Below are 16,163 nucleotides of genomic sequence, written 5' to 3' on the forward strand. Positions count from 1 at the left end.
GACGTAAAAAAATAAATGATATGTGATAAAAAGAATATACTTTAAAGAGGTTATGTAAACAGATTGCGAAGAATAAAATGAAGTAATTTAAAAAAAAAGTCTGAATACGGTTTTGCGTCAATATATTACTTCATGGTTATACTGGATGGTTTGCCTGGGTTTTTTTTGTGTTACTTTGATTTCAAAGAGACACCAACAAACCCGAAAACAGATCAGCAAACAGCCGAAGTATTTAAAACTGTCAAAAATTGGGAGAATTAAACGTTGACGGTTTTATATATAAGTACAAATATGTGAGTGCTTTATGATTGTGTACTATAGATGATAATTATTTGATGCAGTATATATTTCAGTGGTATACCCATATTTTCAAGAAGATCAATATTAAAAATAATTCCCAAAAACGTGACTACAATTTCATGGCGTATGATTACTAAGGGAATCAATATTTGATAAATATATAGAGTCATTGGTAGCTTTTTCACTGTGAAATATTGGAAAGAACAGAAAATTAAAGTTAACATTTTTACAGAGACACATTATATTCAGAAAATATTATGGGGAATGGCACTATTTCATAATGAAACACTGTGATGGACAGTAACTCATCAACAAATATTGTGTGCGCACAATTTTATATCAGTACAATGTCTGTCAGGCAAATCACGTTGAAATGTCAGGGACGCCTTTTTTTATTTCACAAGTCGTCAACATTTTTGCATATTCTATCTTTTGGAAATAAATAATTGATAAATTCTGTGTGGTAATATTTTAAGAAAAGAGTATGTTAGTAAATTGTCAAACGCATTTTAGAATATAAGGAAGCTACCATATGGTTTAAAACTTTCATGGGGTGGGGCTACACTTAAGTTAAATTAATGTGACTGCATTTTGTCCTGCTTTTTTATTTGTTATATCTATCCTGCCTATTTATTTTCCACTCTATCTGGTCTTGCCTTTTTTGTTAGTTTATCTTGCCCTCTTTTAAATAAATTGTCATTTTGCCTTATTATAATGAAGGTAAAATGAGGTCAAATATTACAAGAAATAAATTTTAATATTTCATATAAAACTAAGTGAATCTTCTTTGTAATTGTAGAAAATAACTAATTCTTGTATAAAGCTTTTTGTATAAAAAGATATAATTAGAAAGTTTATAATGTTATGTAACTTTTAATATATAAGTATTAGATGCATCATGGGAAATTCTTCCTATTTTGACACTTAGCGATATAAATAAGGTTTGACAGCTTATACTCTTAGAAGTATTTCCTTTAGCAAATATATCTAATTCTTTTCTATTGTTCACTTAGAATTCTATCTAACCAAATAATCGGATTTCCCTAATGGTCGTAAAAACAAAGTATTAAGTAATTAAAAATAGTAACCCCAAATTATGTAAAAATGTAAATTAGATAAAAAGAGATCTAACCAATAGAAACTGTCTTTATAAAAATAAGTATTCTAAAAGTCATTTTGATTGGTGAATAAAACAAGTCCAACCAGCACGTGTTCTTAGGGTTTAAAATAGGAAACCCTAAGGAATCAAACATTAATTTACTCGTATGGTTGGACTCGAAATAAACATATATAGACATCTTTGTTTTATTCACCAGGTTCGTAAACTTACAAATTTTGTTTAATGAAAAACATAACGTAACCTTAATAATCTTTTTAATGTAACAGTTTATAACAGAAATCTTTCTTTATTAAAGTTACCATAAATATCATGATAAACTATTTTAATTAAATAATAAAGTATTTTGATAATTGTTAATTCAATTTCATTTTAAGAATCAAACTCTTTATTTCATATTTATGTATTTGATTAATTTACTCGTATGGTTGGACTCGAAAAAAACATATAGACATCTTTGTTTTATTCACCAGGAGCCTCGAAAGAACGAAGACGACAGTCCCCCAAACTGTTGTAGTTAATATAAAGAAAACAGATATGTAAAACAGAAACCAACAACGCATTTAACCCTTCAACGGGAAAGGGGAGGCAACTGCCTTAGTCTGCGCTTTCCCCCTCTTTCCCGCATAACATTATTTTAAATACAATGCGTCTCCCCCTTTTTTTCACTCATATCTCCTCTCCTGTCTTTTTTTTCAAATTCACCCCTTAAAGTCAAATGGTAGCTACTTAAATGACGTGTTTTTTTATGGCCCCGCAACGGAGTTGTCGGTACCATTTAGTTTTACCCTTGTCCGTCATTCCGTCATTCTGTCATTCCGTCATTCTGTCATTCTGTCAAGTCTGTCATTCCGTCATTCGGCAACAAACCATTATACGGACTTTTTTTTCTAAACGCCTTCCGATATTTGATATGTGAGTTAACCATGATGAGTTACAGATCAAGTTTAAGTTTCGTTCTGCTCCGTTAATTTTTGCCGAAATTACGGGCTTTGGACTTTGATAAATTGTTGTAAAAGACCTGCTTACCCTTCCAAAGTATTTACGATCACCCTTTGTTTTGTTAAATTCGTTTTGCTCAGTCTTTAGTTTTCTATGTTGTGCTTTTGTGAACTATAATTGTTTATCCTTTTGCCGTTTTTCGTTTTTTTTTGGCCACTATTGTCAATATCATTTTAATCATTCATACTGGTGGTCGATGTTCCTGGATATCTTCAATATCTTTTGAAGCAGACGGTCACGCACAAAATCACAATCAGTAACTGATTGGTTCTTGTTTGTTAAAATGGATGTGCATATAATTAACTTCTACAAATTCTGTTTACGTCCAGTGGAAAATATCCTGCCCCCCCTTTATGCGACATCTTCGTGTTACTCTATAGAATACGTTGATACTTAAGTGTCACACAATTATAGCAGATTGATAGCCGACTCTTACCCAATTCTCATACATTCCCCGGGAAATTCGTACACCATCGGTGATGTATTTTTTTTTTACCCTGAAACTTGATTGAGAGCAAAATTTTGAAATCAAAACGTTTGTCACGACAAAGGAAAGACAAGACTGTTACCGGTGTAAACAACACATTAATTGGAAATAAAAAAAGGCCATACAGAAACCTTAAAACTAAAGCAAACCGGATAAACACGAACCCCTTTAAAACTAAATGTGATCTCAGCTCACTCACATGTTATAATTACCAATGGGTAACTTTTCTGACAATTTCGGGCATGCATTTCCTTTCTCTTTTCAAATCTTGTAAAAAACGAAAAATATATTTATGTTATAAAGATAAAGATAAAGATATTTTATTTCCTAATCATAGGGCTCATAACAAGCATGTAATCACATAAAGTAAAAATAAAAAGCCTTTCTCTCCCACTCGCATACACTCACACATACAACTATCGTTCTGATTAAGGATGATTGATTTAACAGTACAACATGTAATGAAAAATAAAATACAAATAAAAATACAGACACAAATGTATTTCTATTTTTTTATGAGGAGAGTCAGTTGCCTACATTGTATATATGGAACGAAGGATAACTCTTACTGCCCAGAAAAAAAACAACAATTCAAGTATAATGTGACAATGAACTGGTGAAGACTATAGATAAGTTTTATAAGTTTCAGTTAAGCAAATATTAAGTTTCTCAATGTGTAAAATGAAGATAGCAATTCACATAATTTAGAGTTAAAATCAAGGCTATCGTTTGACATGAACCAAATAAGCAGATTACTATCGGATATTTGGGATAAATTTTATATGGGTATTTTGTAAAGAGTTCATCCAGAAAGGTTTTTCTTTTCTTATTATAAAGGGTACATTTAAATAACAAATGTTCTTCGTCTTCAACCGAGTTCATTGAACAAAACTGGCATGTTCTCTCTGATCTTGGCAGTGTAATATTTTTTCCATGTTCATCAATTTTTCGTTCGTAACGGCCTCTCTCTATGCGGAGACAATGATTGCTTATTCTAAATCTAGTTAGTATAACTCTCTTATCTCTGTTCCAAATATTGAAGTAATCTTCAAAAGTGAAATTATGTTCAAATTTAAAGTAGTTGCTCAATTGACTGTGATCATATTTTTTTATTGTCTTTTTGATTGCTCCAATATGTTAAAAAATCAGTTTTGATACATTTTCTAAGTAACATTTTGAATTTATTTTTACTGAGTTCTTTACAAAGTGCTAAATTTAAATCATGTTTTTCACTAAAAAAACTTTATGTTTGCATACCACGATTGATTAGCCACAGCTTTATCAGAGGATCTTTCAATATAAGCATCACTTGAGAGTTCAGTGGGCCAGTTTTCAAGGCGGTGCCGATACATACACATTTGAATTACTATGTTAATATATAAAGGAATCTACCTAGGTCTGATATATCTCCAATATTTGTTCAATTTTTGGAGACACCAAGAACATACTTGCAAAATTTAAAATTTGATTTATCAGGTTCCCAATCTTTGAAGATTTCAAAAAGATGCATGGCTCTTCTTTTTGGAGTCAAATTTAACATACCCCATATTTCACAGCCATATAAAGCTATTGGTTTGATGGTGTGATCAAATATATGAAGTAAAGTCTTAATAGATCTATGGAGAACATGACCTAATATTTTTGTAAAATTTAAAAGAAGCCTTTAGTCCTTTATCATATAGGTTTTTTCTAGCTGCATTAAATTTTCCAGTATTAGTAAGAACTAATCCTAAGTATTTATAGAATTTCACACACTCTATTCTGTTTGCACCTATATTAAATCCATCTGACAGTAGTCTCCCACTTTTATTAAAGATTATAATTTGTGTTTCTTTGTGTTTATTTCAAGACACCAGTCATTACAATATTGGTATAAAATATTAAGTTGGGTTTGTAACCCCTTTTTATTATCTGAAAATAACACCAGGTCATCCGCACATTAAAAATTAGTGGTTAGGACATCGGACTACTAACACAAAGGTTTCTGGTTCGATTCCCGTTCCGGGATGAAAATTTCAGGGACTCAAATTTCGGCTCTCCCTTGACACCATTTGCGAGTATGGTCTTGAGGAAACGATGATAGTCCGTGGGAAGGGGACAAAAATTGGCTGGCCCATGTTAAGAGAGAGACATATCTCTTGCACGTTAGAGACACCCTTGTAGATTTCGAAAAAGAGCAGGCTAATGCCTATACCAGGCAGTACTCGCACCCACAAAGTGGAAAGGGATTAATATAAGTTGCAAAACTTGTTTCCCAATCCACTATAAATAAATATGTTTAAATTAAAAATTCATCCAGTGTTTCAGTACCCATTAATCAATAAAATATATGATTGGTTTACTCCTTAAAATATTCAGAATGTATTTGGAATAAACATATAGTAATATGATGAAACTTGTCAAGGACAACAGGGTGCCAGTCTAGTAAAACATGTTTTTTTTTTTATGTTTTATCTTAGTGATCATGATGATGACTTTCAATGAAGTCTCAATTTAATCACAACGTAAACATCCTTCATAGCTGACTATACGGTTTGGGCTTTGCTTATTGTTAATTGAAGGCCGTACTGTGACTATAGTTGTAAATTTCTGTGTCAATAGGTCTCTTGTGAAGAGTTTTCTCCTAGGCAATCATACCACATATTCATCTTTTTTATATTCATTTAGGATCTCCTTCATAATATCCAACTCAAAACAAAAAAGAAGAAATGAAAACTATTTAATATATTATATGCAACTATCACATGCACTTGTCATCGACTGGATTGGGTTGTATTGTTTAGACAGTCTGCATATGTGTCAACATATTCACTTTCCTTTGTTATCCTAGAAAAGAAAAAAAAAGACATCTAAATAATTATTACGCGTATAAAGATAAAAAAATAACTAAACGAAAAAAAATATGATCCTATTCATTTTTGTATCTTGCTTGTACTAAGGTGAAATTAAAAAATAACTTCAGTGAAGTCTAAAATATAGAATTGATATAATAAGTCGGAAGAGACATTTCCTTTTTTTAATAGCTGGAAAAGGCTTACTCGGACGTTTACCTTATATTGACACTGGTATTAATTATAACCAAACCGAAAGAAAGGAAATCTAGAATCTGCTTAAATTTTGGCAAACGACCTTTTATTGGCAATTGAAGTCTTCTATGAAAAGAAAAATTGGTGTTATGAGGAAACATATTTACACTCTTAGAAAACAAACAAGGGGTCCGAACATCTGACATAAGTTTCTAAACCTGACCTAAGTATATCGATAAGCCACTTTTGACTATATCTTATTGTTTGAATTGGATTTACAGAATAGAGAAAAGTACACACAAAAAGTAAACTATAAAGAGAAAGAGGAACAAAAAGTAAACTATAAAGAGAAAGAGGGACAAAAAGTAAACTATATAGAGAAAGAGGGACAAAAAGTAAACTATATAGAGAAAGAGGGACAAAAAGTAAAATATATAGAGAAAGAGGGACAAAAAGTAAACTATATAGAGAAATAAAGGCAAAAGAGAACAAATAAAGAACCCTCCAATCAGTGGGATACATAAACTAATAATTAAGGTATAGGTACCGGACAGTAACAAACACATGATTCTATTCCATTTGGTAAATAACTACACCCCTTATTAGCACACTCGTCTATGATACCCTGGGGACAGTCTTTATCTGCATTTCTCTTCTCAACAGCTAGAATGATAACAATAATAATAAATTATATGTGAAACATTCGATGTTGTAATGTTATACTACTGTTTCAGGTTAGGGTGAAGGTTCGCGCCTATTAAAACGTTTAAACCCGCTGCATTTGTGGTCACTTGTTCTCTAAGTCAGGAACCTGTTGTTCAGTGGTTGTTGTTTGTTGGTGTGGTTCGAAAATTGTAAATGTTACTCGTTTGTCGTTTTTTTATATGGATCAGACCGTTGGTTTTCCTGTTTGAAATGTTTTACACTTGTCATTTTTGGGGCTTTTTACAGCTTGCTGTTCATTGTAAACCAACGCTCCGTGTTGAAGGCCGTACTATAACCTATTGTTGTTTACTTTTTTACCAATTGTAACCTGGATGGGGAGCTGTCTCATTGGCACTAAAACCACATCTTGTTATATCGAAAGACATAATACGAATATATATTAATTTGATACAGCACAGAAAAAATAGGTATCTTAATAAATACAATATCTAAATTCTCCAGGAAAAGAAATGTTTACATGTACGTCACTCAATACTTTCAGTCGAATTAAACAAAGTCAGAAATATCGAGATTCAAATTAAAACAATCCAATTTCCGTTAAGTAAAATTGATGGGACCGTGTTGCTATATAAAATGATTCAATTTCATTACGCCGCAAGCTTTTTACTCCTCGTATGACTTGATGATCAGTTCATAAATGTTAAGAATTGACTCGGGAGAAAGTCGGAAGGGGAAAGAGATAGCGATAATGAGGTCGGCCGTACGGTGACCTATACTTGTTTATTTCTGTGTCATTTTGGTCTCTTGTTGAGAGTTGTTTCATTGGCAATCATACCACATCTTCTTTTTTTTTATATTTACTGTATGTTGATCTCCTTGGAACAACCACTGAAAAGATATATATCCATTGACAAGAGCTATCACAGACAATATTCAAAACAAACATTAATTTATAATATCAGATCATGTATATATACAACAATAGGAATTCTATTCTTTTTCTGAAACTGACCACCATTACTCCGTCATAGTTGTCTCTGATTGTAAACGATGTTTTTAGGCTTTATGTGGCCTCGTTTATTTGTAATTTACAGACTTCGGATGGAATGCATAAAACAGTTCATAATAATTCCTAATAATAATAAAGTCCATACGCATGGTGGTAACAAAGCACTGTGTCATCAACATTTGTCGCTAAAATATAATCATCAAAAGATTCTATTTTCTTCTCTATTGGGATATCTTTATTTAATATTCAGCACAGCAATAAGTTTATTCTCTCTCTGTTCATTGACTGTCTAATGCATTTTAAGTCATTTCTCTCCAAATGCTCATCTTCATGGTTAAATATCTTCGAAAATATGATTATACAGGGGTTAAAAAAATTTGTTACAGCTAACTAGCCCAGGACTTATTGGCAGCAGGATTTTAGTAGCCCTGTTTGAAGAATTGCTAGCCCATCAAAACTGACCTGCTAGCCCAAAAATGCCTTACAAATCAGAGTTTGCTGCATAATACAGGGTGGGTGTCATGTTTTGAAGGGGGACATTATACACTGTATTAAACTACTCGGCGTGCTCGGGAAAGAACCCGCAATATTCGCAGAACATGGTCTCAGGTTTTTCATCCCGGCTCCACAGCCGACCTTGCTCAGGGGAATCTTTCTGTCCATGTCACTATACATATTATTTTCCTCTTTTCCCAATCGTATTTTGCATTTTTTTTGGATGAATTTTCAAACTCATTAGTACTGTATCTCTTTCATCTACTGATTTTCGCTTTGAAACTGACATAGTTCCTGGGGTGCCCGTTCTAAAATATTTTGAAATATTTTGTTGTAATACCCCAGGTACCGTTAATTGGAAATCTCGACAGAAGCAACGTACCCCCTGTACTGGAGATCGATATTGAAAGTACGAGATATTGCGATCAATATATGATACTGGGCCATCCTGAGTTATGTGTTCTATTTTTAAAACATGTAACTGTACAACAGGACCTGTACAAACCAATTGAAATGCTTGGAATCCCAGATGACGTTATTGAATCTGTTTGGCTAAGAAAGAATAGGAATGAAGGGATTTTCCGCTATCTATTTTGGAAACACCAAGAATTTTTTGTTACTAGTCCGTCGGGCATATTGGGTTACACGTTTTGATTGCCCGAGGCGTAAATGTTCTAGTCCCGGGCGTCGGGCTAGTGGATTTTTTAACCCCTGACTGATACTTTTTAAGCCAAAACTAAGACATATATATATTAATCATTAATATTTATGATAGATATGTGTACAGATAGATTGGCGCAAATGATACCCCTGAAAAACAGTAATTGGCGCAAAAGGACTGCTTCCCATCGAGCGACCTCCCAATTGAATTCGTCAAAATTACATGCCAGGTCAGCTTCGTATGTCTCAGACAATGTTGTGATTTGTTCGTTTGGTATATTTCCTACAACACGACGAAGCAGATACAGCCCAAAGATGCAATTTTCTGATAACTTGACGCGACTCCACTCTCCAGTTGCCTTATCCTATTGTCTATGAACGCAAAAAATAATGAGACTTTCCAATACTGTTTTGGCGTGTTTGCAGGGTGATTGGCTCCGGTAGTCTGTCGACCACATCGCCTCGGCATATTTTCAACGATATCGAAGGGTTCTGATAATTGTAATGCCGATTGGTACATCTCATTCCAAACTGATGAACCGTACACTATAAAATGTGCCCCAAAACTACATGTCTTATACTGAGTGAGTATTACAAATTCAAATCTTGTAAAAGATACAAGTTACTGTCAGAGTTTGTCATAATCTCCAACAAAACTTTTAATTTGAAATCAAAATGCCGTTATTTAATGATATATCATCAATTAAAAAAGTGACAGCATAGGTGTTTCCTTTATTATTCAATCTATATTTTTTTATTTTTCCATTTGCTCTTTTGCATGCCGAATCGATGTACACGCAACTGCGTGTCTAGGGAGCTACGCGCCTGTTTTCCGTTTCTATAGAGCGTTACTGTATCTGATGTTATATTTATCATATTGTAGTTGAAACGTATTGCAATAGTAATTGCAATTTTTTGTGATATTTAAGGATGAAAATTTCTAAATGGGACCCGGGTTTCAATTTGTACATTGAATGATAAATGAGCTTGTCACATTAAAATTATTGATTTGAATACATTATTCGTGCTAGAGGAACGATATTCACATTGATATCGCAAAAACAAATCACATGTACGCAAAGGGTGATGGTTACATTTTTTTACGCACAATCTATATTCGTTAATTTTACATTATCGAGAGAAGAGCGAAAAAAAAACCCACTAACAATTATTTGGGGAAAATATGAAAAAAACATATTTTAGGTTTTGTCCCTGTATTTTTTTCTACTAAACAATAATCTTTTAATTGTACAAACTACTTACATATACCGCTTGTTACATGTTGAACACAGACTATTACTATTATCAAAAGAAGCATTGCTCTTGCCATGTTGTAACGATATTGTCAGACCAACTAACCAGTACTGAAGTTAAACGTTGAATGATGAACGAGTACACTGTATGTTACATTTCATTGAAAATCGAATTTTTATCTCTGTCAGCAGTTTTAGTGCCCTTTAATTGATAAAAATTATTGAAACGATAAAATATGATTCTCATTGTGATATATTCTACTGTAATCTGATGACCATTTGTCCCATCAATACGCATAAAGTTCAATATCCCCCCACAATGCAGTAGGATAAAGCAATACCAGCTGTCTACAGATAAACAAACAATTGATGCCAATAATGATCACGACGGCTCATTAACCGCAATAATTACAAATCGAAAAATCATAACAAATTCAGTTTTGTTACATACAGATTATATATGCTTGAATTAATGTAAAAGGACTGTAGTTGCGTTCACTGTACGATTTCTTGGGGGAGGGGGGAGGGATTTTTTTATCGTTCGTTTAGTTTTATATGTGCGTGTGTATATTGGCAGTGACAATTATATAGCAATATTGGTATAGAGATGGACACATCAAAGAATACTGAGTAGAATAAACACTGAGAAATGTAGCAGACATATTCAAGAAGTAGTATATTATTAGTTACATGGTGTAAGTGCCCTAATACGATATAAATGGGGTCAGTAAATTCCATATGGGTGTTGAGATATAAAAAATGATATACGTCAACACCAGCGTTATACTCTTTGTCCAAAGAGTTTCTTATACAAAAGGAACCAGATTCGAAACAATGTTATGTGCCGTTGTATCTATAGGTTTTCGGGTATTTATATTTAGGCCGATCGATGACCAAAGTTGGAATTGTAAAAGTTTAATCGTCAAAAATATTATTTAAGGAATGACTGTAAATTTTTTTCTGTCTATGAAGAAATAGCATAAAAATTTTGGTGCACACTGAATAACGCGCGTAGCGGGTTATTTAACAGTGTGCACCACATTTTTTATGTTATTTCGAATAGACAGAAAAAATATTACAGTCATTTCTTATAATTTAATTCTAAATTCCATTTTAAACCGTAGAAAACCATGAAAAAACGTTAATGACGTCACGGTCACATGACTAAATTATGTCTATGGGCTCATAACAAAATAACGTCAGCCAATCAGAAGACGCGTTACATCCAAAATTAAATTATATGGCTATATCATATATTATTCGATTCGAAAATACTTTGATATTAACTTAGTCGTCAACAGAAAATATAGTGCAGTTTTATGATTATTGTTCACATGTTGTTTTCAAAGAAAAACACAATTAAATATATAATTCAAATTAAATATCATTTTTGCCGTTGAATGATTGTAAAAGTCAAATCTATTTTCTTCGCTCTCACCCCATATGGAATTTACTGACCTCCTATATATCGTATTAGGTCACTAACACACCATGTGACTAATAATGTAACTATCTATTATACCACAATAAAAGTGGAAACTTGAGTTTAAGGCATATTATACATGTACGTCGAACTCGGTACATACAATTATTTTAAAACTGACTTATAATTTAGTTTAAACAATGTCATGACGTTTTGTATGCAATACAAGGTATTAATAAGAATATAAATCATTACAATATAGACTAACAACTTTAAACAGACATTTTTAAGGTTAGAACCGCCTATTATTCGTATAAAAATTGAGAAAGTGTCGGTTATTCAATCTGAAACTAAGTGACAGAAGATAAGAAATGTTCTTCTGGATAGTTTAACATATCACTAAACATACGTATTTTCTTTGGTTACATCTTCTATCATCTCTTGAACTGAATTTTTATGTGCGTATTGTTATGCGTTTACTTTTCTACATTGGCTAGAGGTATAGGGGAGGGTTGAAATCTCATAAACATGTTTAACCCCGACGCATTTTTGCGCCTGTCCCAAGTCAGGAGCCTCTAGCCTTTGTTAGTCTTGTATTATTTTTAATTTTAGTTTCTTATGTACAATTTGGAGTTTAGTATGGCGTTCATTAGCACTAACCTAGTATATATATTTGTTTAGGGGCCAGCTGAAGGACGCCTCCTTGTAGGGGAATTTCTCGCTGCATTGCAGACCTGTTGGTGACCTTCTGCTGTTGTCTGTTCTATTTGTCGGGTTGTTGTTTCTTTGACACATTCCCCATTTCCATTCTCAATTGTAACTTTAATAAGTATTTCAGATTTAAAATGATTTTTGTATTGTGGGAACATTATTACAGGAATGTGACCCTTGATTGGAATACTTATGGTCGTACATGGAAGGTTTAGCAAATCTGGAATACCAAACTGGTTAAAGAACACGTCAGAATTCTTAAACCACAAATCCTATAATAATGCAAATATGAATGGTAAGCTTCGGATATTAAACCTGTTGTGCATTGGAATAGAGGGGTGGTCAAATGTTTGTGTACCAAATGTAACCAGTATCATTGGACACTTCAAAACATTTTGTCATTTTAAAATACGCTTTGGCGATATCAATCTAAAATTGTGTGGTATAAAACAGCTGTACTATTGGGGCGACTCTAAGACAAACGTCAAATTAACCCTGTCCAGAAAGGAATGGTTTGTCCTGCTGCTTGCAACTATAAATATCTCTCAACAAAAGTAATGAAAAAACATCTCTGATCGACAGTATACACTTGCCAAGACAAGACAATTTATTACAACTTAGGCACACGTATGGTGCTACAAGAGGATAACAATTATACATTAAAAGTTACATACATACTTATACATTTACAAGAAAGTCACACAATAGATTAATAATTGATATCATACAATAAAACTGAAATATATTTGGTTGATTTGTTTGCAAAATTCTTTATTGCAACGTGGTTAGAAATTATTGTAACATGCTATGAATTATGAAAATATTTTTTCAATATGTCTTAGAAACATGCACACTTTGGTTAGCACTGGCACGTTACAGTGTGATAATAGACCAATAAATTTCAATTGGGAAGGATTTTTTATGTAATATGTAGGTATATACCTTTCTCTTAAAGACATAATTTGTTTATTGGAACATACAAAAAAATAATGATATTCGTCACCAATGGTATTTGAATCGCAGTGTCAGCATATACGATTTTCTCTTGGTGTATTTTTCCACCGACCAACTTCTATAGGGATTTAGATGTTTGAACATCTAAATTTACTGTAGATGTATCGATCTGCCACTTTAAGATTGAGTAAATATGGCTCTAAACAAAACATTGTTTTGTATGAAGCATAAAACACACCTCTAGATGAGTTTGTCATATCAGCAGATAGGCTCTGTCCGAATTGGTCAACCAATCTCTGTTTTATTTCTTTTTTAATATCCAAACTTTTGATATCACCCTGTGCATTCCAGACAAAAAAAAATCCTGTATCATCTAAAATTTGTTTCAAGGAAGATAACCATTTAAATGGGTATTGGCCTGAGTTATGTAAGTTATACATTAACTGATACAAGATCCCAGATAATTTGTTACTACTGCTTTGCACTAGCCTTGACCAAAAGCATAGTAATTTAGTTTTGATATTAATTTCTAATGGAAATCTGCCAGTTTCCCCATAGACCATATAGTTTGGTGTTGTTGATCTAACATTCAGGACTCTTTTTAGGAAACTCAAGTGCACCTTTTCAATCATGTCAACATTTTCATGACCCCAGATTTCCGACCCATAAAGTAAAATTGGAGCGACCATACAATCAAATAGTCGAAACTGCAGATCTGAAGGGATGTTTACATTTCTTAACTTATAGTATAATGCATACAGTGCTTTTTGTGATTGTTCAACAAGTTTTTTCTTTGATAAATTAAAATTACAATTGTATCTTATTAATAATCCCAGGTAATTATAACTGTCGGTGAGCTGTAACTCCTCGCCCCTTCGCATGACTGTAGTCTGTGGAATATTTCCGATTGTAGTGATTGTTCTGTCCTACGGCCGTAAAACTTTCGAGCATGATTTTTGTACTCAGACTCGAAAATCAACCAATCAAATTGCTGGATTTCATGTTTCGAGCATGATTGTTGTGATCCGAGCACTGAGCAAAGTTTTATGCCTGTATAATTAATTTGATAACTGATCTTGGTTTCACATTGATATCGCACTGCTGATTGTTAACAACTTGTTTCTGTAAATTAGTCTTTGTAATCAATAAATAAAGTTTGAATCCCAGTACAGTTTTCAGGGGTTGACTGATAAGTAAGCATTGCACAGCCTTTGCTTGAATATATATTTTTATAGTGTGTAATCCCTTGTCTTGGTTGTAGCTTTTTTTATAACAATATATGCAAGAATATGAAAATATATACATCGATTAACAAGAGAAACGAAAGATACCAGAGGGACGAAAGATACCAGAGGGACATCCTAACTCATAAGACGAAAATAAAGTCACAGCGTACGACATGGTCAAAAAAGAAAAGCTCCCACAGACAAACAATATCACACAAAACACAACACTTGATACCCGTGTCTTCTATTTCTTGACGTGAGCCGGATTCTATTTTATTTAATCAGTCCGTAACAAACATTAGAGGCAACAGTAGTTTACCGATGTTCAATTTTTTCAAACAAAAACGAGTGGAACTCAAAGAACTTCAAAAAGAATTCAGATAAGTCGCGTCAACACCATGCATCACGTACGAAGCAATTCAAAGTTATCAACATCTTATAAACAGGAATGGGACATAAGTGGCAAATTTTCAAATATGATCTGGTACTTTAGTATTTAAAGATCTAAAACCGCGAAAAAATGTTGCTAGAGAGTTGAGACACGGTAAATCTTAAAGGTAACATTTTTCGTGATTGCGACATAAAAACTTATTTTGTGTCTATTTCAGTTGCCAGTTCTTCCTCATAATTCCCACCGACTTAGGTATCACATGTGGAGCAGAATCTGCTGCACCTTCCGGGGGCACACGAGATAACCGCCGGTTCTTCCTCATAATTCCCACCGACTTAGGTATCACATGTGTAGTAGAATCTGCTGCACCTTCCGGAGGCACACGAGATAACTCCCGGTTTTCAACAAGGTTCGAGTAGATAGTTTTCTATGTAGTGTTTTGTAAAATTTTATTTGTCTTTACTTCGTTCTCCAACTTTAGCTATGACGTTGTGATATTGTCGATTAATGAGTTTCAATATCTCTCTGATATCATCGGCCTGTTTTAAGCATGTTGATGTTAACACACCCCTGTTCATGAAACATGGATTTTTGTAAAGTGTCAATATTAAAGAAAATGTCAAGATATGAATGCAGACATCCTGGTTTCTGAAGTCTCCTTTATCACAAACTCACGGTGGCATATGCAATGTTATTACAGACTGACGGACCTGTTGATTATAGTGAGAAGTCGTCAATATATCTGAATTTGAAATTAAAGAACTACGCAAAATGGCTTTTTTTAAATGTTTTGTCTCTTGGATAAATTATGTTAAAGTTTCAACTGACATCCCAGTCTTTTCATCTTTTTGAGATTTTGTCGGATCCCAATTTCTTATTGTATGCATATCTAGAGGTTATTGCTATATATACTACATCAGAGAAGAGCTTTACTTTTTCAAATAACTTAGTTATCTTCAGTATACGAGTGCCAATAATCTTGAAACCGTTAAATTGTGAACAATTCCATTTGGAGAACTTTTGTGAACTTTGCAAGCAGAAGTATGGATAGCTAGTAGAGGAGTCATGTACATACACGTTTCAAAGTATATATTTAATTTCCCATTTTTGATCATTAATTGTATATATCCGGTAATACAGAGTTAACTTTAAAATCCCAAAATAAATCATGTAGTTAGGGTGTGATTGAGGTCCGGTATATAGCAATTCCGAAGTTACATCGTATGATGGTGCGCCTGACAGAGACAGAAAGGTAAAATAAACAACTGTAAACTTATTTCGCCTCTAATATAAATAAAACTATATCAACACAACCTCAAAAAATAATAAAGGACATCCAAATGGTTCAATATCCCGAATGCGCCTCGAAATGAAAAAAAAATTGTGTGTAAACCAAAAATCTCAGTGTAGTGATATTGGACATGTTTCTATTTTTGACAAATG

General features: G+C 33.1%; 1 long non-coding RNA gene across 1 annotated transcript; it reads right to left on the reverse strand.

Moving 5' to 3' along the window:
• Positions 1-5,611: 5,611 nt before the first annotated feature.
• LOC139496267 (uncharacterized) lies at positions 5,612-10,162 on the reverse strand. Its single transcript, XR_011657584.1, has 3 exons — positions 10,026-10,162; positions 6,480-6,595; positions 5,612-5,732 (listed from the first exon to the last, which is right to left on the reverse strand). It is a non-coding gene; the product is annotated as an uncharacterized lncRNA (long non-coding RNA).
• Between the last annotated feature and the right edge of the window lie 6,001 nt (positions 10,163-16,163).

This window comes from Mytilus edulis, chromosome 11 (genome assembly GCF_963676685.1).
Source record: "Mytilus edulis chromosome 11, xbMytEdul2.2, whole genome shotgun sequence".
In the NCBI taxonomy this organism is placed as follows: Eukaryota; Metazoa; Mollusca; class Bivalvia; order Mytilida; family Mytilidae; genus Mytilus; species Mytilus edulis.